Source organism: Protopterus annectens, chromosome 3.part1, assembly GCF_019279795.1.
Source record: "Protopterus annectens isolate FY-2018-M chromosome 3.part1, PAN1.0, whole genome shotgun sequence".
NCBI classification, from domain to species: domain Eukaryota; kingdom Metazoa; phylum Chordata; order Ceratodontiformes; family Protopteridae; genus Protopterus; species Protopterus annectens.
In genome coordinates this window covers 440,581,475-440,603,974 of record NC_056732.1, presented here as the reverse complement: position 1 = coordinate 440,603,974, position 22,500 = coordinate 440,581,475, and the positions used below count along the sequence as shown (strand labels likewise).

At 46.3% G+C, this 22,500-nt stretch overlaps 1 protein-coding gene across 1 annotated transcript in view; it reads right to left on the bottom strand.

Moving 5' to 3' along the window:
- Positions 1–22,500, bottom strand: part of KMT2C (lysine methyltransferase 2C) — a gene marked incomplete in the record, with an annotated part of 4,117,755 nt that overhangs the window by 3,893,355 nt on the left and 201,900 nt on the right. The window contains 1 exon segment of the mRNA XM_044066891.1: positions 21,284–21,351.

The window sequence follows — 22,500 nt, the reverse complement described above, 5'->3', positions numbered from 1 at the left end:
AGGCTGTTTTCCAAGAGAGGAATTTTAACTCAGCTGAAGCTGCTGGCTCAAAGGGGTTAGTGTGAGTTTTTCCAACACAAAGTTAAGGTCCCAAGCTAGGGTAGGAGCTCTTCTGGGTGGTCTTAAATTGTTAGCCCCTCTTAGGAACTGTTTGATGAGACTGTGAGAGAAGAGAGGTGGCTCTGTGCTGTAATGAGCAGAGATGGTGGAGGCATGAATTTTAATAGGAAGAGAAGGAAAGGCCCCTGTGTAGTAGGTCTGCTAGGTAATCAAGGATGAGAGGTAGGGAGGGCTGTGCTATTTCAGCTCCTTTAGCTTGGATCCAGGTGCAATACCTTTTACCACTTGTCAGTATAGGATTTTCTAGTGCTGGGGCTTCTGGCCTCGCGTAAAACATGCAGGACTTGTTTGCTTAGGCTGGCAGCTGGAGGAGAGGTCAGGGAATAAGCCAGGCTGCCAGGTTCAGGGTCTGCAATTGTGGATGCATGAATTCTCCATTCTTCTGGGTCAGGAGTGTTGGGATCTGAGGTAGGTGTCATGGTGGCAGGGGTGACATGCTGCGCAGCAGTGGGTACCAGTGCTGGCATGGCCAGTCTGGGGCAATCAAGATTGTCCTTGGTTTTTCCTCCCTTATTTTGAGCAGTACCATTGAAATGGAGATAGTGGGGGAAATATAGAGCGAGAGGTTTACCCATTGAAAGGATAGAGCATCCACTTTCCAGGCCTTGCTGTGAGGTTATCTGGTGCAGAATTTGCTGAGCTGGTGATTGTCGTGGGAGGCAAAGAGGTCCACCTTCGGGGTACCCCATTTCTGTGTTACAAGGTTGAAGGTCCTGTGGTTTAGCTGCCATTCGTGTGGGTCTAGCTGGTTTCTGCTTAAGTTGTTTGCCAGAGAGTTTTGGGAGCCTGGCAGGAATTGTGCTAGCAGGTGAATTTGCATGGCTGAGGCAGTGTGCCAAAGGGTCATGGGGAGCCTGCAGCGAGGATAAGAGCGAGTTCCTCCCTGCTTGTTGATATACCACATCACTGTGGTGTTGTCTGTCCTGATTACTACAGGACCCGGGGAGAGTAGGGGTCTGAAAACTGTCAGAGCGTGTTGAAGGGCTAGCATCACTTTTTGGTTGATGTGCAGATGTATTCGATTTGGGGTGCAATGGCCCTGAATGCACCTGCCGTCCAGGTGTGCACCCCAGGCATAATCTGATGAGTCTGTGGTTAGGGTCTGGGCAGCGTGGGGTTGTGAGAAGGGAAGACCCTTGTTGTGGTTGCATTGCTGCTGCCCACCAAAGAAAATCTTTCCTTAGACAGGGTATCATAGGTATGATAGTTTCCAAGTCCTGAGAGTGTCGACACCAAAGGCTTTTTAGGTACCATTGTAGTTTCCTCATACGCAGTCTGGCATATGGAATTGGTAGAATGCAGGATGCCATGAACCCTAGAGCTTGCAGGATTTTCCTTGCGGATAACTGGGTTCTGGTGGCTAGTTGAGAGAAGTAGCCTGTCAGGTAGGCTTGTTTTTCTGTAGTAACGAATGCCATCTGGGATGCTGTGTCCAGGCTTGCTCCTAGGAATACAATCTTTTGAGTGGGGACTAGTTTGGATTTCTTTTCGTTTATAGTATACCCCAGGGCGGTCAGTAGGTAGTTTACAAAAGTCAGGTGCTGTAACAGCTTTTCCTATCTGTCTGCCTGAATTAGGCAGTCATTTAAGTAGGGATAAATTTGAATATTCCTTTGTCTTGCAAAAAGCAATGGCTGGAGCCAGGCATTTTGTGAAAACTCTGGGAGCAGTGGATAAGCCAGAGGGAAACGCAGCAAACTGAAAATGCATAGATCCTGCCCTGAAACGTAGATATTTCCTGCAAGAATCCCTGATTGGGATGTGTAGATAGGCCTCTTTTAGGTCTAGGGTGGCTAACCAAGCATCCTTGGAAAGCATAGGAAGAAGCTGCTGGAGGATGAGCATTCTGAATTTTGGTACCACCCGGAAGGTATTTAGAATTGATAGCTCGAGGATTGGGTGCCAGGTGCCCTCTTTTCTGGGTAACAGGAAAAGCCTGGAATGGAAACCTTGGCCTATCTGTCTGCAGGAATAGGCTGTATTGCCCTCATGGAGAGCAGGGAATGGACTTGCTTTTTTGGCCTCTGCCCACTGGTTTGGAGGAAGATCTGGGAACCTTTTTGGGACTGGCAGAGTGTGGAAATAAAATTTGTATCCCTAGGACACTATGTTGAGGACACCGGTCGTTGGTAATAGGGGCCCAGTTTTTTGCATGGGAGGAGAGTTTTCCTCCTAGGAGTACAAGCAGGTGGGCAGAGGTAAGGGATGGAGGTGTAAACTCATTGCGAGTTCTTTCCATAAAGGGGTGGCTTGGCAGTCCCTGTTTTTGAACTGGAGGAACTCCATTGCTTAGATCTCTGCATTCCCTGGGACTGCTGTCTGGGAGGGGGGGGGGGGGGTCTGCTTCCCCTACGTCTTGTCTGAGCTGGCCTGGAGGGGGCCGGAAAGGACCAGTGCTTGGAGGGGCAATGCCTACTGAACCTCAGAGGCTGGACCTGTAAGAAGTCTAACTGTCTGCATAGATTTAGCTTTTTCTTCAATCTTTAAGACCTCTTCTGCCTTGGTGCCAAACAAATTGTCTTTGTTCAGTGGTGCGTCCAATAGTTTTGATTTGGCATGGTCTGGCAAGGTCTGGTCCTTAAGCCAAGCATGCCTTTTTAAGTACAGAACCTGTGACTGCTGCCCTGCAAGATGCTTCTAGGGCTTCTAAGCCACATTGCAAGGTGTGTTTAGTAACTTGGCTTGCACAATGCATAAGCTCCTGTAATTCTTTATTTTCTGCACAAGTAGGAAAGATAGATATTTTTTGTTTGAGGAGTTCCATTGTATGCTGCTGGTATTTCATCATGTGGAACTGACAATTTAGTGCTCTAATGGCAAGAGTTGCAGAGGTGTATACTTTTTTACCCCATCTGTCTAAAGCTTGGGAATCACTGTCCGGGGGGTGGGATTCTTAGCAGTGGTTGCTTTTATTCCTTTAGGTCCTTGGGAGATTACCTCAGGGTCAGCAGTAGGATTTTTGAAAAGAAATTTGTGAGAGTCAGGGACTCTGTAATACCGGTCAGGTTTCCTGGGATCAGGAAGAAGGGTATCAGGAGTCAAACTGGATTCCATAAAGACATCATCCACAACATCCAAGACAGGAGGAATGGCTAAAGGTCTGTGCTGTGGTAAAGCTAAGAATTCCCCAAGTCTCTTTTGGGACTGAGGATGGTCCTGACACTCCCATTGCAAATGTTCCCTTAAACTATGTAGGGTTTCACCAAATGAAAAATCCTCTGGAGGACAGGCTGAAGGAATGGATTCCTCTGCATCTGAATCCTCATAAGCAGATAGGGGTTGCATGTCTTCATAATCAAACCTCAGCATCATCGGACTCCTGGGTCAGATAAAACTGATGGGGACAAATCTTTCTTTTGGTATGGGTAGGCTGGCTTCCCCTAATAAGCATAAGGTCTTCTGCCATTTTTAGAATTTGAGACTGAGGCATGGAAGCAGGTGGCTGAGTGTGGGACGTCGTTTTTTTTTAAGCGTAGCTCATACACTGGGCCTTAGAAATTCAGTAGTTTTAGAAAGAACTGAAGACGAGAAAGAAATAGTTTGTTTGTGTAGAGTATCGGTAGTGCGAAGAACCTCCTCGAAAGCCGGTGCCTGCTCAGCAGCTCCGGACCCATCCAAGGTAGAAACATCCGCAGGATCCTTATTAGTCAAAGAAGAGTCTCGCGGCATACCGGAATCTGAAGAGGTCTCAGTAGCAGTCTGTGAATCCACAGAAGCGGGCATGAGGGGCTGCAAATGCACCTCACTGAGAACCGGCGAACTGGCGACTAGCTTAACAGAAGCGTAGTCTGCAGTTTTGGACCTGTGTGGTCTGTCTCTGTCTTTATCCTTACGTTTTTTCAGAAGATCGGTTGTTGGATGGCTTACCGAAGCCATTTCAGAATACGGAGATAGAAAATGCAAATATTTAGCTACAGTAAGGGCCCGACTACATCTACACAAAAGGGACAGTGAGGGATGTCGTGGTCTGGGCCTAGACAGGTGACGCAGTAAGAATGGAAGTCTCTGTGTGGTATTTGCTTTCCACAGGCGAGGCAATCGTTAACTTTTTCTGACATCGTTAGAGCAAGAAAAAAGGACCCCCAATGGGGTACTTAGCTTTAGAAGACTTCAGCTTCAATTCAGAAACGAAACTCTGGTAGCGGCCGACCGGCACTCATGCAAACAGCTTCTGCTTCAGGCTCCTCAGCAAGAAAGACTGATGGCGTTGGCTGCCTGATTTTATACCACTGACGACCAGTCAGTCCTGGAGCGACAGCAACCGACGCAGAAATACTAAGCCTCTGGTATTCGGGCCCTTCTGAGGGCTACCCCTGGCAGGATAACCCAAGTGTGATGACTGCAACAGTGAAACACGAAGATCATCATATATGCTCTTTTCCCCATTGTAGTTCGATCCTGTGGTTAAGTACACAGAGTTGGGGGGAGGAATAGCCCCCTACCTACTTAGCTTTTATATTTATGAATCTCATTTCACTGAAAGCTAATAATATAAAAACAAATGTAGGTGGGGGGGGCTGTGCCCCAAACACCCCCCCAAACTATATACACTAACTCCACGATTGCACTACAGTGAGGAAAAGGGCATACGTTTTTTATTTGCCCGACAGTACATACATTCAGTGAAATGAGACTAAATGATTTGAGCTTTCAGCGATTTGGTGCGAGTGTTTTGAAATTCAGTAAAATGAGTTTTCAGTGAATCAAAGTAGACCCAAATATGCATACACATACACACACACACACACACACACACACACACACACACTTAAAACTGCAGTAACCTGCAGTACCTAAATACTACTAAGGAAAGGTGGAGAATCAGGAGCTGTCGGAAAGTACAGTTATGTACACTTACCATAAATGTAGATGTTCGAGTGTATTCGCTGTTGCAGTCATTACATTTGGGTAATCTGTTGGCAGGTTGCCCTCAGTCGGCCTGATTAGTCTTGGATCCTGCGTCGGTTGCTGTCCTTTCTTCCATGATGTCAGGGGTATATGCAGCTGATGCCATTACATCAGTTTTTCTTGCCCCAAATGGGGAGCAAAATACACACACACACACATATTTAGAAGTTATGTACTCACCATAACGTTCCATCTGAGTAGGTGTATTCATTTGTCTGCAACCTGTGGGTTATGGATCCGATATCGGATCCGAACCGGCATAGTTTTCCAGCTATGGATCCAAGCTCTCAGCTCCTCCCCTCACCCATAATGCCCTGCTCTACCCTCATGACCTCAGATCGAGTTTGCCAAAGCAACAATACCCTCAAAAGGGTAACAAGTAATATGCAGGAAACTGAAAGGCCAGGGGGATAGGAGGGCGGGATGGTTGCAGACAAATGAATACACCTACTCAGATGGAACGTTATGGTGAGTACATAACTTCTAAATCTGAAGTAGGATATTCATTTGTCTGCAACCTGTGGGACAGAGTCCCCAGCTACCTGAATCTTGGGCGCCATCATGGAAGGATATTCGAGCACCGCTGAGCCAAAGGATGCTCTACCCCTAGATGCAAGATCCAACTTATAGTGAGAAATAAATGTATGAGATGAAGCCCACGTGGCTGCTGCACAAATATCATCTAGAGGAATCCTAGCCTTGAAGGCTGCCGAGGTAGATACTGACCGGGTTGAATGGGCATGAACACCCTCCGGTGCGGCCTTCCTGACGCTTGATAAGCCAATAAAATGCACTGTGAAATCCAGCGGGACAGAGAAACTTTAGAAATTGGCTTGCCCAAATTGAATTTTGCAAAGGAAATAAACAGCTGGTCGGATTGCCTATGACCAGCTGTCCTGTTGAGATAAAATCTTAGTTGCCTGTGAACATCTAGTGAGTGTAGCCTATATTCACCTTTGTTTTCATACTTAGGAAGAAAACAGGGAGGTTAATGGATTGATTGATGTTTGCTTCAGAAGCGATTTTAGGAAGGAAGGACGGTTGGTCCTGAGGGAGACACGGTCCGGATAAAAAACCAAGTAAGGAGGTTTAGCTGATAAAGCTTGAAGTTCAGAAACTCTCTTGGCTGATGTAATGGCTACCAAAAGGCTGTCTTGTAAGACAAGAATTTGAGATCCACTGTAGCCGGGCTCGAAGGGGAGCGGTCAAGGCCTGTAGGACCAAAGAAAGGTCCCAAGGAGGAACTGCTTGCTTTATAGGGGCCTGAGAAGGAAAGTACCCTTAAGAAAAGTTTTGCACAATTTGGCTGACATAAGAGGATTAGACTCTTGACCAATGTGATAGTGAGAAATAGCCGCCAGTTGAACTTTGACTGTGGAACTGCTGGCACCATCCTTAAAGAGAGAGGTTAGAAAATCAAGCACTACAGGGAGAGGAACCGTGAAGGGATCTAGGCCTTGCCGCTCCGCCCACACAGAGAACGTTTCCATTTGCTTCGTAAACCTTTCTAGTGGATGGTTTATGAGCCGCCACTAAAATAGCCTTTACCGGAGAAGAAATACCGAGTCCTTATCAAGAGTGGAACTGGAGCAGCCAAGCGGTCAGCTTCAGGTTGTCCAGGTTCGAGGAGGAATGCAGGAAGGATGGGATATCAGATCCGAATGGGATCTAGAATCCAAGGAGGATTCACCGAGTGAGACCTTAGGAAGGGGAACCAGATCTGTCGAGGCCAGAATGGAGCAATGAGAATCATTCTGCAACCCACCCGAGAGGCTTTCTGAAGAACTTGCAGCATCAGAGGCAAGGGTGGATAGGCATACAGAAGACCGGGTGGCCAAGCATGCACCAGAGCGTCTCTTGGGGTACCTCCGGGAGGAGGTATTAGAGCGAAAAACTGTCGCACTTGGTGTTTGAGGGAGAAGCAAAAGATCGCATGAAGGGTTCCCCACCGCGAATATGCGTTCCGCTACTTGACAATTGAGAGACCACTCGTAAGGGGTCAGAATGGTGCGACTGAGCTTGTCCGCTAGGATGTTGGACCGACCGAATGCGTTGCTATGAGAAAGCGATTGGTGGAGGTTGCCCATTCCCAAACTCTCATGGCCTCTCGACAAAGAGGGTAAGACCTTGTTCCCCCTTGCTTGTTGATGTACCAGACAACAGACATATTGTCCGATTGAATCGCAATTGTTCCCAAGGGAAGAAAGTCCTGAAGTGCTAGCAACGCTAAGAGCACTGCTCTCATCTCTAGAACATTGATATGCAGTAAGGTCTCTGAATCGCTCCACGTGCCTTGGACTGTCCGCCTGCAAAGTGCCCCCACCCGAGGCGGAGGCGTCCGTGGTCACCGTGGCGAGAGGGGAGAAGCACAAATGGGCGACCCTCGTGGAGATCCGGGAGTGGAGCCACCACAAGAGGGACCGCTTGCAAGCCTTGCTGATCGCTATGGGATGATGCATGGGGAGAGCAAGGTATGACCACTGTACTAAGAGCGTCCACTGTAGAATGCGCATATTGAGCCTGGCAAGAGGAAGAAGTGCTATCGACGAAGCCATGGACCCTAGAGCCCTCAGGACCAACTCCGCTGGAACAGAACATGAATGGAGAATGGCCCGCACCTGGAGCTGCAGATTTAGAACTCTGTCCGCAGTGAGGAAGGCTCGTAAACTCCTTGTGTCTAGTCTGGCCCCTATGAAATCTAAGAGCTGAGTGGGTGCCAGGTTGGACTTGTTTGTATTTATTGTGATGCCCAGAAATGGAGCAAGATGGAGAAAGGAGTCTCGCCGAGAGAAGTAGATGCCTTGTTGGGGCGTAAGGAGCCAGTCGTCCAGGTAGGGAAAGACCTGCACCCCTGAAGCCTCAGGTGGGCCGCTACCACTGCTAGTACTTTGGTAAACACCCTGGGGCTGTGGTGAGACCAAAGGGAAGGACCCGAACTGGTAGTGACTGGCTCCCAGCCGAAGCGGAGAAACCTCCTGGAGCGTCTGTCCATTAGGATGTGGTAGTACGCGTCCTTGAGATCTATCGAGCACATCCAGTGGCCTTCTCCCAGAAGGGGGAGAATAGATTGTAGAGTGACCATTCGAATTTTTCTTTGGGGACTGCCAGGTTCAAGAGAGAGAGGTCTAGGATTGGTCTTAGTTCCCCGTCTTTTTGGCACTAAAAGAACCTGGAGTAGAACCCTGATCCGATCTGGTCTGTGGGGAACGGGCTGGATGGCTCTTTTCTCTAGCAGATGGCCAATTTCTGCCAAAGCGGCCTCCCTTTGACCGGGTGGTACGTCTGGGAGGGACTTCAACTTTGGAAGGTGAAGGAAAGGAATGCGATATCCCCTGGATATGATTTGGAGAACCCAGCGGTCCGATGTTATGGACTCCCATGCCGCTAGGTGCCCCGAACGTCCCCGACTGCCTCCAGAGTAGAGCAGTCGGGCAACCCTCAGGGTTGCTGCGCGGGCCGTTCAGAGAAAGGTTCCCTGGACCCGAAGTTTCTGGGAGCCCCTCTGCCTCTAGGGCGGCGTCCTCCCTGTCCTCCTCTGCCACGGAAGGACTGGTTGTCCGGAGCAGGCTGGGACTGCTGCGACTTCCGAACCACATTTTCTTCTGACCCTTTTGGTTCCTAGAATAGGGCCTCTGGGGTGCAGAGAAGCGGATTCCGACGGCAGACAGCATCTTCCGTCCATCTCGCGCTGGATCAACGACTCGCGAACGGTCTTGCCAAACAGAGCAGAACCATCAAAGGGGCGTTCGCAACGACGCCTTGAAGGGCTCAGAAAAATGCAGTGGCGGAGCCAGGCCTGACGCCTAGTGACCAGTCCTGTCCTCAAGAGCTCTAGCGGCGCCTCCGTAGCATGGGAGAGTAGCCGCATAGAAGTATTTGTGACTGACCTAAGAGTGGCCATTTTGGTGGAGTGCAGAGCTCTGTCCTCCTCCGAAATGGACTCAGGGGATGCAGCGTATCCTTAATAAGGTCTCGCTGCATCCGAATAACATGTGCCAAATAGTTCAGCCCTTACCGAGAAGGTCGCCGAACTGAACATCCGCTTCCCCAAGCGGTCCATCATCCGAGACTCCTTGCTCGGTGGGTGGACTGAGGGACTCTCCTGAGCCAGTTCCTCTTTGTGGCCGCCGCCATCAACATGGCATCTACAGGAGGCCCCTTACTCCAATGGGTCCTGTCAGAAGGCGGGCTAAGGATTCTATCAGGTCTTTTGGGAATTGGCTCCACGGTGTCCGGTTCCTTCCACGCCCTGGTGGTAATAAGGTCCACCAGGGGTCGGCAGGGGGACACCCAAGAGGTAGACGGGCCCGTTTGAATGCCTCCAAGAACACGGACTCGTCCGAGGAAGACTTGGGGCAGACCACCCCTAATACGGAGCATTTCCATGATGTCTCCGAAGGAGACATCCTCGGGGTGACCGTGGGGAGCCTTCCCTTCCTCCAAGTCCGTGTCTTCAGTGAGAGACTCAGGAGTCAATGTGCCTCCTTTTGCACGTATGCTTGAGGAGCCTCCTCTGGGGGCTGTCAGAGGAGTCCTCAGCAGCAATTTGCTCCATGGGAGCAACTTGGGGCACAGAAACGGGCTGTCCCAGGGGCCGGATGGTGGAAGCCTGGCCCAGTGCAGAGGGAGCGGACGGAGCCGAAGCAAGTGCCGGGGTCCGGAGACCCTCAACAGAGCCCTCTCCACTACATCAAAAGCCAAGGGGAGCCGACCTCGACCAAAGGATCCGACAATCGGCTCCCCTCGGATCCGAAGAGTGGATCGGAGCCGGCGCCGGCACTCGGATCCGGCGACAGTGCGCTCCGACACAGACGGCGCCGGCGAGCACTGATCCCCGGATCCGGCTCGGATCCAGGCTCCGAGAGATCGGATCCGACGCACTGAGGCATGGTCGGATCCGAAGTCCCAAGTACTATCGGCTCCGACCTCCCCGCCCGGCTGCTCGGCTCCAGTTGCTCGAACCCGGAAGCGGGTCGGAGAAGGAGCAATAGGCTTAAAAGGGTGTTGAGCTCCCCGGGGAGGCAAGAGCACTCCCATCTGCATCTGGGCCTGGATGAACCTTCTCATCATCCGGTCCAGATCAGCATCCGAAAGGCTATGGGTAGATCTCGACGAGGCTACCGAGGTAGGCCTGGAATGCCTCCTCGATAGCCTCGACGGAGATCGGGTCTCCTCCTCCTCAGGACCCGTGAGAAGCACACAGGTGACCGGAGCCGAGAAGGAGGAGACCGCACCAACAGGAAGCCGGGAGAAGCCGCTGGCTGGCGGGGCCGAAACAGAGGTCTCGCCCGCCAGGTGCTTCTCCTCCGGTCCTTTTAGATGCATCCCTCTCCTGTCCTGAAGCGGGAGTTTGAGTCCCAGGAGCAGGAGGGGTGCCACAGGGGAACAACTGCAGCCGAGGAGTCCCGAAGGAGCGGAGGTCGGAGCCGAGTCCGGCGGTAAAGACCCGCCAAGACCAGCTTGGACCTCCGCTCCCTCAGTGCCCTGGGGTTGAACCCTGCACAAATGGAACAACCAGATGTGAGGTGTTCAACCCCAAGACATTAACACACGAGTGTGGCCATCAGCCGGTGAGAGCTTATGGCCACACTCGAGCATTTAGAAAATATGGACTTAGGCTGTTCAGCCATAGTCACTAAATTTACCCTAAAGTTACAGAAAGTAACTTAAACAATAAAGAAGCACACAGGCCTCACACACACTCTACGCACAGCAGGGAGGGAATAAAATTACTACTGAAAATTAAATTAATCTAAAAACAGTCAATAATAATAGGAAACCTACAACTTTCACACAAAAAAGTTAAAGAAGGAAAAAAATTCTCTATTTTTTAACAAGTAAAATCCACTTAGCTGAGAGCTATGAAATCCACATCTAGTTACCAGCGCGGCAAACAAGATCTGAGGTCATGAGGGTAGAGCAGGGCATTATGGGTGAGGGGAGGAGCTGAGAGCTTGGATCCATAGCTGGAAAACTATGCCGGTTCGGATCCGATATCGGATCCATAACCCACAGGTTGCAGACAAATGAATATCCTACTTCAGATATATATATATATATATATATATATATATATATATATATATATATATATATATATATATATATATATATATATATATATATATATATATATATATATATGTGTGTGTGTGTGATTAGAAACACAAAAATATACCTCCAAACAAAAGCAAATACACCAAAAAGGCTTTTAAGCATAGTAAAAGAAAGACGAGGTATAGTAAAAGAAAAACAGGGGGCTGGAGGGAGGGTAACCAGGACTGCAACAGTGAATACTCACAGCTACATTTATGGTAAGTGTACACAACTGTACTATGTTCATCGTGTTTCACTGTTGCAGTCATTACATTTGGGTAGATTCCCAAAGCTAAGGTTGGGAGGATGGATTTATACAGCATTAGGTACAGCTATAAGGCCCTGCAAAACAGCAGTGGCAAAGACAGCTCTGGATTTAGAGAAAATTGGTAAGTGATCATGCCTGGTGAAAATATGAACTGAACTCCAGGTAGCAGCTTCTAGAATATCCCTGGTAGGAACACCTCTGAGAAAAGCTGCTGAAGTAGATGCAGCTGGTGGAATGAGATCTGATCCCCTGGGGGATACGGTTTTCCATGGTGCTTATAACAGAAATTAATACAATGGCTTATCCATTTAGAAATAGTTTGCTTTGAAATAGCCTTCCCCTCTGCCCCTGTGGCAAATGCTACCAGCAGTTGTTCAGATTTTGAGGTATAGTCCTGTCCAAGTAGAATCTAAGTTGTCTGTGTACATCCAATGAATGCAGAATCTGCTCTCCTTTGTTCTGTGGATTGGGAAAGAAAGTTGGCAAATGAATGGACTGATTAAGAGCCACACTGGATACCACCTTGGGCATGAATGATGGATTGGTCCTGAGTGACACTTTGTCCACATGAAAGATGATGAAAGGCTCCACTGCCATAACGGCCTGCAATTCAGATATCCTTCGAGCTGAAGTGATTGCTAAAAGGAAAGCTGTTTTCCAGGAAAGAAATTTTAAGTCTGCAGTTGCAGCTGGCTCGAAAGGAGGTAGAGTGAGTTTCTCCAATACAAAGTTAAGGTCCCAGGCAGGGGTTGGAGCTCTCCTGGGTGGTCTCAAGTTTTTGGCCCCTGTGAGATACTGCTTTAGAAGAGGATGAGAGAACAGGGGGGGGGGGGGGTCTGTGTTGTAATGAGCTGAAATGGCTGAGGCATGGATTTTTATGGAAGAAAAAGACAGGCCCTTGTGAAGCATCTCAGTTAAGTATTGTAAAATCTGAGGTAAATTGGGCACTGCTGTGCTCATCCCTTGATATTGATTCCAGGCAAAGAATCTTTTCCATTTGTCGGCCATAAGCAAACTATACAATAAAAGGAGGAGACGTATACAAAAAAAAAAAGGCCAAATCTCAAGTAGAAAAATCTTCCCTGATCAGCTTTAGTAAGAAACTGAGGGCCCTCAAGTCAACTAAAGCCAATTTCGAAAAGAAAGTTGCCAAGGATGCCAAGGATAACCATAAGGCTTTCTATGGTTACATCAAAAACCTAAATGGCAATGCTCAGGTCTGTTCTGAGCTAGTACAAAATGGAACAAAATACACTGACCCCACTGACATTGCCAACATCTTGGCTGACAAGTTCAGTGCAAATTTCTCCCCCCCCCACACCACCTACAGGACCTATTACTATTCCAGGGGATTGTGTAACTCCAATTATTACTGATACGTTGGTTAATAAGGCTCTATCTAAAGCTAAAAACACTGCCTCCATGGGACCAGATGGTGTCCCGGGCTGTGTCATACGTGAGCTCCAAAATGAATTAACCCCGCATCTGAATACCCTGCTCAGTCTCAGCCTCTCGACAGGCTATGTGCCCATAAAATGACGCACAGCAACGGTGGTTCCGCTGCACAAGGGTGGACCCACAACAGACCCTGGGAACTACTGACCAATAAGCCTGACCAGTCTGATCTGTAAGGCAATGGAGCGAATCATTATGGAACTCATAAATGGAGAGATTGAGAACCTCCAAACACTTGACCCCACATAGTTCAGCTTAAAGGGCAGATCATGCCTCCTGAAACTGGTGGACTTCTTTGAGACAGTTACTCAGGCTATAGATAAGGGAAAGGAGGTACACACGGCTTACCTTGACCTTGCTAAAGCATTTGACACCATTCCCCATTTGGGTATTATTGATAAGGGTTTATGCCCAGGTTGGTGAGTTTATGTCACAAGATGGACCACAAACTGGCTCTCAGACAGATCCCACAAAGTAAGAGTAGCGGGATCTATGTCCGAATCCAGACCAGTAACAATCGGTGTGCCTCAGGGCTCTGTCCTGGGGCCCTTCTTGTTTGGCATATACTTCTCAGAAGTACAGGCAAGCACTGAAGGGCTGTGGCTGACCAAGTTTGCGGACAACTGCAAACTGGGTGCTATAATAGAGTCTCCAGCCGACATGGATATCTTCCAGAAGGGCCTTAATGAGACTGATGCATGGTGTCAAAGCCATGGTCTCAAGCTAAATGCTAAAAAATGCGTAGTAATCCCCTTTGGAAAAAACAGAGTACCCGCGAACTACCACATAAGAGGTAACCCCCTGAAATCTGAAGTAGTAATAAGGGATCTAGGGACCCAAGTACATAGTCAGCTTTCCTTTGATAACCATGTTGCCAAGGTGGTTAGAAAATCCTTCTATGTGACCCATCTGATCATGAAAGGGTTTGCATCAAGATCTAAGGATGTAGTGGTGCCCCTCTACTCTTCCCTCATCAGACCCATTATTGAGTACAATGCACCAATTGGAATGCACCTGGCTAGGCATCTCCAGCAGCTGGAGAGACCACAGAGGTACCTCACCAAGAGGATTACTGGCCTCAAACAGTTGCCCTATGCAGCATGATTGAAAAAACTAAGGCTTTTCTCTGTTGCATACCGCCTTCTAAGAGGCGATCTCTGTCTAACATACAGAGCCATGTCCAACCCAGAACTGTTGAACATGGTCCATCTTAGCAAAACCAAATCCGCTTGAGCTACATGCTATAGGGATATAAACCTCAGCACAACAATGAATAGAACATGCTGGAGGAACAGATTCCATTCGCAAAGACTTCCTTTGCTATGGAATAAGGTCCCGATCTACATAAGACAGAGCCCCTCACTATCACTCTTCAAGAGGAACCTTGACGAGTGGATGGGTAACAAAGTTCACACCAGGGATCATACCAACAGCTCTACTAGATAGGGGGCCAAGGGTACTAGCTGCTAGATCAAGGGCCTAGGGAACTAACCAAAGGGGCGGTGAATACCGCACAACGTGGCTGGGCTAATATATGCCTTCGGGCAGATAGCCCAGTACCTACCTATGAACCTAAGATTTTCTAGTACTAGGTCTTCTTGCCTCCAAAATGACATCCATCATAGGTTTGCTGAGGGATGCTAAGGGGGAATTTAAATGATTAGCCAAGCTGCAAGATTCAATGTTTGAAGCTGAGGGTGCAGAATTTGGTTCTCCTGCTGAGACAGCACGGAAGGTGTCCGAGACAGGTGCCATGGGGAAATGTGTGACACACTGCGCAGGAGTGGGTACCACTGTTGGTGAGGCCAGTCCGGAACAATCAAAATCATTTTTGGTTTGTCCTGTTTGACTTTTACTAGAACTTTTGAGAGCAAAGGCAGAGGGGGAAAGGCATAGACTGATAGGTTTTTCCAGCTGAAGGACAGATCATCCACTTTCCAGGCTTTTTTGTGATGTGTTCTTGTGCAAAATTTGTCCAAGTGGTAGTTCTGGGGTGAGTCAAAAAGATCTATGTCTGGGCTCCCCCATTTGCATGTCAACATGTTGAAAATCCGTGGTTCCTGTTTCCATTCGTGAGGGTACATGAGATTTCTCCTTAGTTCGTCTGCCAGAACATTCTGCTTTCCTGGCAGGAATTGAGCTTGTAGTTGTACTTGGTAGCTCAAGGCCGTGTTCCACAATGCCATGGCTAGTCTGCAGAGGGGGTAGGAATGTGTACCCCCCTGCTTGTTTATGTACTACATAACTGTGGTGTTGTCAGTCTTTATCAGTAATTGTTCTGGATGAATTTAGCCCTTGAAGGCCATCAGCGCATTCTGTACAGCTAGTATTTCTTTTTAATTGATATGAAGGTGCATTTGTTTTGGGCTCCATTTGCCCTGAATGCACTTCCCTGCCAGATGAGCCCCCCCCCCCCAATGCATAGTCTGATGCGTCTGTAGATAGGGTTTGGGCGGCAGGGGGTGGTGTGAATGGCAGTCCCTTGTTTTGGTGGCAGGCCTCTGACCACCATAGGAACTCTAGGCGCAGGCAAGGTATGATAGGAATTATTGTTTCCAGGCTGTGACAATGTTGACTCCATAAACTTTTTAAGTACCACTGAAGTTTCCTCATATGCAGTCTTGCATATGGAATTAGAAGAATGTAGGAGGCCATGAACCCCAAGGCTTGCAGTATTTGCCTTGCAGATAGCAGGGTTTTTGTGGCCACCTGTTTGAAGTAAGTCACCAAATGAATTTGCTTTTCTGGCGTAAGGAAAGCCATATGGGCAGTTGTATTCAAGCTTGCACCCTGGAATGTAATTTTTTGAGAGGGTACCAGTTGAGATTTCTTTTCGTTTATGGTGTACCCTAGACAGGTTAGAACTCTTTTTACAAATGCCAGATGTTTTAGAAGAATGGCCTGGTTTTCTGCCTGAATTAAGACAATCGTCCAGGTATGGATATATTTGAATATTTCTTTGCCTGCAAAATGCAGTTACTGGAGCCAGGCACTTTGTGAATACCCTGGGCACAGTAGACAAGCCAAAGGGCAGTGCAGAGAACTGATAATGCATGCAGCCTGCTTTGAAGCATAGGAATCTTCTGCAAGATTCCCCGATTGGGGCATGCAGGTAAGCCTCTTAAGTTGAGAGTTGCCAACCAGGCATCCTTGCCTAACAGAGGAAGTAACTGGTGAAGAGTCAGCATCTTGAATTTTGGAATGTCCAGGAAGGGGTTTAGAGTAGACCGGTCCAGAATTGGACGCCATGATTCATCTTTTCTGGGTAGCAGGAAAAGTCTCGAATAGAAACCTTGTCCCTTTTCCTCTTCTGGTACTAGATTAATAGCCCCCATGTTTAGGAGGGAAAGCACTTATTTCTGAGCCTCTGCCCACTGATTTGGGGGCAGGTCTGGCCACCCGTTTGGAGTTGGCAACGTGTGGAAATGAAATCTGTATCCCTGGGACACTATATTTAAAACCCATCTGTCCTGGGTTATAAGTTGCTAGTTTCTTCAATGAAGAACCAGTTTTCCCCCCAAAGGGGTGGCTAAGAGATAAGTGCTTGGCAATTTCAAAGGGAAGTCATTGAGACTGTTTACCATAGGGTGGTGCCTTGTGGTTTCCAGATTTGGAAGCGGAAGCACCCCATTGCTTAGTTCTGAAAGTCCCTTGGGACTGAAATCTGGTGCTTTTGGAATGTCTGGGTTTCACTGTAGTGGCTTCTGGAGGGAGCTGGAAAGGACCAGTTCTTAGTAGGCCAATGCCTACTAAATCTAGGAGGTTGCACTTGTAAGAAATCTTTTATCTTCCATCTTTTTTAGAACTTCTTCAGCCTTATTGCCAAATAGGCGGTCCTGCTGTAAAGGGGCATCCAAAGGTTTTGCTTTAACATGATCAGACAGAGATCAGAGACTGCTCCTTAAGCCAAGCATGCCTTCCAAGTACAGACCCAGTAACAGCAGCCCTACAAGAGGCTTCTAAAGAATCAAAACCACATTGCAAAGTATGTTTGCCTACTTGTTCAGCTGAATGCAATAAATCCTGCAAATCTTTATTCTCCACACAGTCAGAAATCAACATAATTTTCTGTTTAAGCAGTCCCATGATATGCTGTTGATATTTTAGCATATGAAATTGACAGTTTAAAGACCTGAATGCTAAGGTTGCTGAAGTATAAACCTTTTTTACCCTATCTATCCAGCGCCCTGGAGTCTCTATCAGAAGGGGTAGGATTTTTTTGCAGTAGAAGCCTTAATGCCCTTGGGCCCCTGAGAAATGGTTTCAGGGTCCGCAACAGGATTTTTGAAAGTAAATTTGTGGGACTCAGGAACCCTGTATTACCTGTCTGGTTTGCTATGGGCTGGAAGTAAGGAATCAGGGGCCATACTGTTTTCCGAAAAGACATTATCAACAATATCTAGTACAGGAGGTATAGCCAAAGGCCTATGCTGAGGAAGAAGGAAATACCTAAGCCTCTTTTTGGATTCAGAGAAATCCTGACTTTCCCAGTGGAAACGCTCCCTTAAGGTATGTAAAGTTCCCCCAAAAGAGAAATCCTCAGACGGAGAAGCAGAGGAAATGGAATCCTCTGCATCAGAGTCCTCATAAGTAGGTATTGACAAATTCAGATCATTAGAAGAGTCAGAAGAAACAGTCCTGTTCAGAAGATTCATAGTCACATTCAATCCTAGGCCTCTTGGGGGGGGGGGGGGGGTTGTCGGATGGCTAACATATGACATTTCTAGATAATTAAACAGAGAACCAAAATATTTAAAGGTGAAAATATACCAACGACGGATAGTGCGCTGATTAAATAAAGCACAAAACCGACAGCAAGGTACGTCATGGTCAGGGCCTAGGCAAGGAATACAGTATGAATGAAAATCCTTGAGGTATTTGCTTCCCACAAGTAATACAATTATTAACTTTTATTGACATCAGTAAGGAGCAGGAAAAAGTTTCCCCAACGGGGTACTTAGCTTTTAGTTGAAGACTTCAGTTCTGAAACTCGAAAACGAAAATTTCAGGAGTCGGACGACAGGCACTTGCAAACTGCTTCTGCTTCGGGCACCGCGCGGCAAGAAAGACTGATGTAAGGGCATCAGCTGCATGTTTTATACCCTGACGACCTGACATCATGGAAGAAGGGACAGCAACCGACGCAGGACACAAGACTTTGTTAATCAGGCAACTGAGGGCAACCTGCCAGCAGATTACCCAAATGTAATGACTGCAACAGTGAAACACGAACATCAGTCAGGGCCGAGTTGCAACAAAAGAAGTTTGGACTGCAATACTGTAGACTCCTTCTTATCCAGTCTTGCTGGGACCGGACCTTAGGCTGGATAAACGAATGGCTGGTTAATCAGAAAATGCATACAAATTAACATTTATAGGTTATAAATCAGCTAGAATAACAGCGTTTGTGTTAGTATGCATTTTACTAATGAATATGAAGTCTAAAATTCAAATGTCTGTCGTTATTTAGCCCAGAGGAGGTGGAAGTGTTGTTCTTCTCTGTTGGCTTTCCATTTAAAAAGAGGAGGCTGGTCCAAGATAGGCCAGATAAGAGGGGGGTCTACTGTAGTTCTGAGTTGGTTTCTGGCTTTTACATTTTCTTTTATAAAGACTGACACACTACCCTCTAGCCCATCAAATTTGCAACAATGAACGGAGATACACACTTGAATCATCTATGATGTACATTTTCCATCTATAAACCATATTTTCATAATACTGAAGGTACTGAAGGTACAAACATATTCCATTCAGAAAAATCACCCTTTTTACTGTTGACTGACTGTTAACCAGTTAAGTTCTTTGGTCCAAGAATCCTTTTCAGCCATGACCTGAATTGTTGGCAATACACATTTGTTTCCATTGTTTATTAAGAAGCAATGCATATTTCAGAACTGATATTTACATGTAATTTTACATTTCTACTTTTACAATTTCAGTCACTTTTAACAAAGACAGTGTTTGGGAGACAGCTGATATGCTGAAATGACCTTGCTGATGCTTACTTTAAGTTTCAGAATTCCCAAGCAACATTAATTTTGGCATTGTCCACTGTCAGACTGCTGTCAAGAAGATGCAGCTTAAGGGTGACATACTTTTCTAAGCTACGTACAATTGGTCTCATTTCATATTTCACTAAACAGGGGATACCAAACAGCAAGGCCTATTTTCTTAAGCTTCTCCAAGTGACAGGAGATGAATTGGTCTCTCTAGTTTGAAGGCTGTTTCTGTATAGTAGCACAGACTACAGGCAATGACTTGTTGTAAAGTTTACTGCAAGTCACTGTGTAGAAGTGAAAGTAAGAAAGCACACAGAAAGGTGAAGCACAAGCTGCAACTGGAAACTAGATTGCCTTCCAGTAGGTTCCACAATGGTGCTCAAACTGTCGAGAAAATAATGCACGTCTACAGATTACACTTGCTTGACCACTCGTGGTGTGACTTGCATCAACTGTTATTACAGGGAGTCTGTACTCCAGTTGTGTTATGGAGATATTAATGGCAGGGGACCCTCCTCACTCCTAAGGTTAGGAAGTCTAATGTATAATAACATCCCTTATAGGTTCATAGGTTCCTACTAAGCTAACTGCCCTTGTGAGCCATTTTAAGCCTAGCCAATTATCCCTTGTGAGACTCAAACCCTGCACCTTGTGTTTGTAAGGCAAACACCTTAACAGTTAGGCCACCCTCCCTCCCTTGAGGCGAGTAGCTGCCTTATCTGCTGCAATCTGTGTGCAAGACTTTGAAAGACTGTATTTTAGCAAAGGCACCTCATTCCTCTCGATCATTCACACCATAGGGCAGTGGCTAGAGATATCAATACACAGCCACAGAAGGCCTCAAAGTACTACTCATAACCTGATTCACTCAATGCAGCTTACTATTAACAAGCAATATTCTCCACCCCATGCCTACAAATTCTACTCACTAGATACCACAAAGAAAAGTTACCAGATGTTTAGCTTGTGTGCAATCCACTCAGCACGATGCAATCTTCAACCTTCCCCTGAAGCTCAGAAAACTAAAAAAAAAAGTGTGCCACTGGATAACAGTATGAAATAAATATGCACCAGAATAAGCAGAGGAAATGGGGTTCCTTTTACTTCCAGGGCACAAAATCAAATTTATGACAAAAGATAACTTACAGCCGTACCTGGTGCGCTCAAATATTTTACAAACCACTCTGCATTAATAACAACATTCAGGAAAAAAACAAAACTATAAATAATTTTGTTTTACATATTCAATAAGAAAGCAACATGGAATGTATTTATGTCTGACTGAGCAGCTGCATGATGCACAGTTAGCAATTTATATTTTTAACCTCACAATGGTTTGCCAACCGCCTGGTACAGACTGATTAAAAAAAAAAAAAAAAAAAAAAAAAAAAAACACTCCACCTGTGACCATGACAACCAGAGCCTGATTAGCAACTTGGGCAATAGATAAATCAGCAGAGGAGAATGGGAGCGAGTGTCTGACAATGGCTCAACCATCCTGGAAGCAAGTAAGGCAGCTTGGTCCAATACAAAAATTAAACATTCGGCAGAGGTGGGTGTCCCAACAGCCAGCTTCAGGAACAGGAATGATTACTCACTAAGGATCATACATGCTGCAACAGGCATAGTGGCAAGCATACAATTACAAATACAGCTGCTGTGAAGAGAGGGCTTAAAGGTTATACAAAAAAACTTACACAGCCATGTCACAAATGGCCTGACACTGGAGAAGAAGTTCAAACTTCCATTCTCCAACCAGAGCACAAAGAAGGTCCACCATTATCCACACCCTCAGTTTGTTGTGACAGCACAGCTCTTCAAAATGGTAGATACTGAAGGAGCCATATGGTGCAGGTGAGCAAACCACCTCTGGCAAACTCTCCTCCCTGCACTCTCCTCCCTGCCATTATCAACAGGTAAGGGAGGAATGAATGGCCTTAAGACTTACTAGACATTGTGCTTACAGGAAGAAGGTCAAAGAAAAAAAAATAAAAACATCAAAATGTGTGGATGACTATCAGAGTGGGGATGCAACATTCACCCCATCACTGGAAGCATAAACTTCACTCTGGGCCAAACCTTTTGGAGGCCTTTACAATAAAACTCTTGGAGGCCTTTAGGTGGGGACAACATAAAAAAAGATTTGCTCTTTAAGTGACATGTATACACAACACTTTTTATCATTCAATATTAAAAAACATTCTTAAAAAGAAATGAAATGTTTCTTCATGACCATGATTATTTTCTGTCTTGCCAATACCCAGTTCCATTTTGGAGGGGGACTTGAGATACATCTCTAAAAGCAGAAATGAAGGACTAACATTTTACAATGCTGGACAGCATTCCAAGTACCAGTTTTAAGGTCTCTGTTGCACAAGTAATTAATGAAGTGCATAAATGTAAAGGTATTTAAAAAGGACATAAAAACATGCCTTACCTTATCAGAAGACATCCAAAGACTGGTGAACGTCATCACCCACCAAGAACCTCAGTCTGAGCAGGTCTCTGTCAAAAAAAAAAAAAAAAAAAAGAAGAAACTTCAGGACTTTTCTTCTGCCAAAAATAAGTCTGTAAATATTTAACATGAATTTAGGATATGCAACATTTAATTAAACCAGTCAAGCAAATTAAAGGTTGCTTACAACAAAACTTATGTGCCTGAATCAGAACAGCACAAACAGATAAAACCCTCAATATGCCTCAGATAAGTGAGACTTGAGAAGTGGCCCAGGCAATGGAGGAGACGGCTAGAAAGATATCAATGCGAGTAGTTGTTACAGGTTTGGCCCATTCTTTGGACAGGGAGCTGGTTTTGGCGTGTGACAGGAACTATGATTTATGGAAAGACCCAGCATTGCAACTATGTGCACAAAGACCAGGTGAACAAGAATGCAACCAACAAGTGTGTTAGCCCAACTGAACAGAGGATTATGAGGAAGCATGCATCTGTATTCTGTTTTCATGAGGAGGCATGGTACTATCCTCAGCGGTCAATATGGGAATAGCTTAAGAACATAAAGTGAAAATCACAGCCTAGGCAAGAACCAACATCTAAACAACAATCTCTCATCCCCAGTGCTCAAGCACTTGATAACATCTTCATGTGACAGATATCAACCAGAGAGAAGACTCCAGTAACAGGGTGGGACTGGTGCAATGACTGAAAGACTGGGAAATAAATGAGTCTATGAGATGACAACTGTAGCTTAAAGTTCCAGCACTGAAGGGGCAATAAACACTTGTGCACTTTCTCTGCTTTGACTGAAGAACATATTGGCTTATCCTGCTAAACAGTTAGATTTACTTTTCCATTTATTCTCCAAGTCACTTTACTTGGCCAAAAAGAACAGCCTCCATACGAGCTCCCTTGAAAATTTATATAAAATTAAATCACACAGGTTCATAGGCAAATACCAGGTAGCTGTCTTTGCGGCTCATTTTTAAGCCTAGACAATTTCCCTTTTTATGCCAGAATTAACCTATCCCATTTGGTTAGAAATTAGTGTTATCCATCCCATGGTCAAGAACTATATATTACCCCAAACACAACAACTGGGATCATACACAGATAATATGAGAAAACCTGTGCATGGGTTAAAGCATCTGGGATCTGCCTCTGTCTATCAGAAGTACAGGGCACAGTTCTGGGGTAAA